Below are 4,811 nucleotides of genomic sequence, written 5' to 3'. Positions count from 1 at the left end.
ATAACAATCCCAGTTCGAATCTTACTGTGCAGAAAATTTCATAAAAACCTAGTTCGAATCCTACCTTATAGGAACTTTCATAACACCCCAATACAAGTCCTGCCACATAGGAAAATTGATAACAACCCCAATTCAAGTCCTAATATGTAGGAACTTTCATAACACCCCAATTCAAGTCCTGCCATATAGGAAATTTCATAACAACCCCAATTCAATTCCTGCCATATAGGAAGTTTCATAACAACACAATTCAAGTTCTGCCATATAGGAAGTTTCATAACAACCCCAATTCAAGTCCTGCCATATAGGAAGTTTCATACCAACCCCAATTCAATTCCTGCCATATAGGAAGTTTCATACCAACCCCAATTCAATTCCTGCCATATAGAAGGTTTCATAACAACCCCAATTCAATTCCTGTCATACAGGAAATTTCATAACAACCCCAATTCAAGTCCTACCACGTAAGAAGTTTCATAACAACCCCAGTTCGAATCCTACTGTGCAGAAAGTTTCATAAAATTCTAGTTCGAGCCCTACCATGTAGGAACTTTCATAACACCCCAGTTCAATTCCTGCCATGTAGGGAGTTTCATAAAAACCCCAATTCAAGTCCTACCATGTAGGAAGTTTCATAACGACCCCGATTCAAGTCCTGCCATGTAGGGAGTTTCATAACGACCCCAATTCAATTCCTGCCATGTAGGAAGTTTCATAACAACCCCAATTCAAGTCCTACCATGTAGGAACTTTCATAACAACCACAAATCACATCCTACCATATAGGAACTTTCATAACAAAATTCAAGTCCTACCATATAAGAAGCTTCATAACAATCCCAATTCAACTCCTACCTTATGGGAAGTTTCATAACAACCCCAATTCAATTCCTACCATACAGGAACTTTCATAACAACCCCAATTCAAGTCCTACAATATAGGAACTTTCATAACAACCCCAATTCAAGTCTTACCATATAGGAACTTTCACAACGACCCCAGTTCAAGTCCTACTATATAGGAAGTTTCATAACAAACCCAATTCGAGTCCTGCCATATAGGAAGTTTCATAACAACCCCAAATTCAAGTCCTACCAATCAGGAAGTTTCCTAACAACCCAATTCAAGCCTTACAATATAGCAAGTTTCATAACAACCCAATTCAAGCCCTACCATATAGGAAGTTTCATAAGATCCCAATTCAAGTCCTATCATATAGGAAGTTTCATGACCCAATTCAAGTCCTTCCATATAGGAAGTTTCATAACAACCCCAGTTCGAATACTACTGAGCAGAAAGTTTCATATCAATCCCATATCTGTTCCTACCAAACAAAAAGTTTCATAGCAACCCCAGTTCGAGGCCTACTATGAGGAAGTTTCATAACAACCCCATATTCGAGCACTACCGTGCAGAAAGTTTCATAAAAAGCCCAATTCAAGTCTTATTGTTCAGAAAGTTTCATTACAACCCCAATTCGAGTCGTGCCGTACAGAAAGTTTCATTACAACTCTAGTTATAGAATGCTATTGTGCAGGAAGTTTCATTGTTTCAATTCAGATTTTATCTTCTTTGTTTTCCGCAGAACCGAATCCAAAGATACTATTATGGAATCGAGATACCGTACGAGGATAGCACTCTGCATCCCAATTGATTCTCCCAATGCCTAAAAGATGATACTTTCTGGCGCCCTACCCACTCAAAGGAAAAGATATACATAGAAATACATAGAGAGAGATAATCTCACGCACAAACACAGTATTAATTCCATTAATGTTATTGTTAATGACAATATTTATAAATATACTTATCGAACGTTATGCAAAGAATGGTCTTGTAGATAGTTCTTGAGTTACTTACCTTTTTTTATTCTAACTATCTTGAATACTGTTTTAACATTTCAACAAACAGAAAAACGCTCTTGTCTTCTATAAAAGACAAGACTGAATATCTCACAAATTTAATGATGAGGCATGCTTTAGGTAAAATATGTCTCATAATGTGGACAGGTCATGAGAAGGAGACCATAAAAAAAAATTGATGGAGGCAATATATACGGGCGAGTGCATGCCATCATAACTGAAGAATGCCTGGCGTGTAATTTCGTGTATGAGTCACCGTGATGTCAATATCTCGTCTGAAATTGGCTTCCATATGGAACTTTCAAGTCCAACGAAATGACTTCACTTGGTGAATTCATTATTTCTAACAACGTAAGCTAAGTGCTAATAAAGTTGAAATTGGCAATAAAATCAAATATTTTTTAATGCATCTTATTTTAATGCACGTTATTTTGCAAAAGAGGAGGTCAATGGCTGAACAATTTGTAAAAAGCTTAGTTTGGTTGGTGTGTGTTATCGTTCTCTAAAATATCAATCACAAAAAACGAGGAATAGTTAGAGTGAGCTTTACCACTAGTTGATGTAATTCTCTTCTGCAAAAGTTTATATTTAGTCTTTTCTTTTTTTTTTTTTTTACTTCAAAATCTCCATATTTTTAGGCATGAACTTCAGGTCCCATTTCATTTTCCTAGAAATAAAATGTGGGAGTAGTAGAATTCTTACATGATCATTTTGGAAAAAGTTGTATAACACAGAGGACTACACTACTTTTTAAAGAGAAACATACACCTCTTGTATGTCCTTAACTCTCATTCTAGAAGAGAACTTTGTATATGTCTACCTTTATGAGATATCTTAACAGCATATCGGCTTTCAAATTCATGTTATGCGATAATTTTAACTTATATTTTGGGTGCATGAAGATGGTCATGGGCCTCAAATAATGCAAAACCAATGTTTACATTCGAAGAATAATGTCTATTCCTCTCCTAATTATGTATTTCATCCACAACTTTTATTGTTGTGTTCCTATTCTTGTTTCACAGTTAAAAATAGTAGTAAAAAATATAATATTGATTACAATCGTAATGCCAATATGCTATCGTAAGGACAACCCACTATTATTATGATTTCGTTTAATTCCGCAAAGTATAAAACCCACACGCACACTCTCGGACAAGCGCACAAGGACACTTGCAGGGGACCTTCACGAAATTAAATCTTTTTGTTGCATGACAAACTGACAGTCATAGGAAGCGACTTACTAACCAGTACAATAGCTGTGATTGGTCGACATTAACCACTAACCAGTATATATACCTCCTATCAGCAGGCCTAACAAGTCTGGAAATAAGGGACTGAGCTTGTCTTTAAACTTGAAGAGAGAGCCAACTGTTCTGGGGTTCTTCGGACAGTTGGCTCTCTCTTCAAGTTTAAAGACAAGCTCAGTCCCTTATTCACATCCAACGTTATACATAAGTACAAGTGGCCCAGATGTAGTCAGGGGATCTATGTCGGATGTACTATTATGAGGCTGTTGCGAGTTGCATTGATGCTCATAGAGGAGTCAGCTTCACAACTGGGAGCAGACTGTCCAGCCTTGAACAGTCTAATATCAGGAATCATTCGAAAATGTGTAAAACTTTCATAGAAAATAAAGATTTTTCAATAATAGGACAGGTACAAAAAGAAAACGATTTAACAATACTTGAATCTATTATTATCAAATTGACTGTACCACCGTTAAACTCCCAGACATCCTCTACACAACTGTTTATTGCCTGATGGTCTTGTTGAGATGTTTCTTCTCTGTCTGCATGTTTGTTTATTTATTTATTTATTTATTTACTTATTTATTTTTTTTTTCTCTCTCTCTCTTTTGTAATACTCAATGCGAGTACAGCAATTTGTTTTTAGCTTCCTTCTTGGTAGGTTGTCGCAGCCTTTTACTTGTTCTTTTAGGATAAGTTTTAGTCATTCTATTCTGAACGTTTTACTGTAATTCTAATTTGTGATTTTGATTTTATTATTTTACTGATTGCCATGTTCGCTGTTTGCAGCCTAGAAAATGCAACTTTGAGGAGTTGTGAAACGTCAGCATATTATAATAAAATGCATATGGACAGTGCTTTTTCCCTGAACCTGCCCTATAAATATATATATATATATATATATATATATATATATATATATATATATATATATATATATATATATATATATATATATATATATATATATATATATATAAAATATACATACATATATATATATATATATATATATATATATATATATATATATATATATATATATATATATATATATTATATAATATATATGTGTATATATGTATATATATATTAAGCTACAAAGGTCCTTTAATATCCAGTTCGCTCTACCTAAATAATATATTTTCATATATGTTACCCGAAGGGGAATTTTTTAGTTGATAATAAGTTCGTCGTCTCGTGGGCTCGAACCACGGAAGACAAGATCTCAGTGGGGCAATTTCAATGAATTCTTTCAAAATTAAATGCGTTAGCGCCTATCATCAAATTTAAAGTTGAATGGGAAGCAGACAACAAAATTCCTTTTCTTGACGTTTTAATAATTAGAGACACGACAGAGCACAAATTTACCATATACAGAAAACCAACTTACTTTCTGTCATACATCCATTTTCATAACTATCACGACACCTCTATCAAAACTGGCGTAGCCAGCAATTTATTTTCATGTTTGGTATTTGCTCCCCGGATCTCCTGGAAAAGAAATTGGACTAATCCGTAATTAGATGTCATCTTTCAAGTACCTGACCATTTAACCGGGAAATCGATCCACAAAGCAAACACTATTTTCTACCGTCCCCCCAAGAAGACCAGAAAGATCACAACTTTAAAATAAAAATCCCACGCCTGGACAGGATTAAGACATTGACACAGACACTTGGAAACTCTAACCCTTTT

Source organism: Macrobrachium rosenbergii, chromosome 48 (genome assembly GCF_040412425.1).
Source record: "Macrobrachium rosenbergii isolate ZJJX-2024 chromosome 48, ASM4041242v1, whole genome shotgun sequence".
Taxonomy (NCBI): Eukaryota; Metazoa; Arthropoda; class Malacostraca; order Decapoda; family Palaemonidae; genus Macrobrachium; species Macrobrachium rosenbergii.
This window is presented reverse-complemented; position numbering follows the sequence as displayed.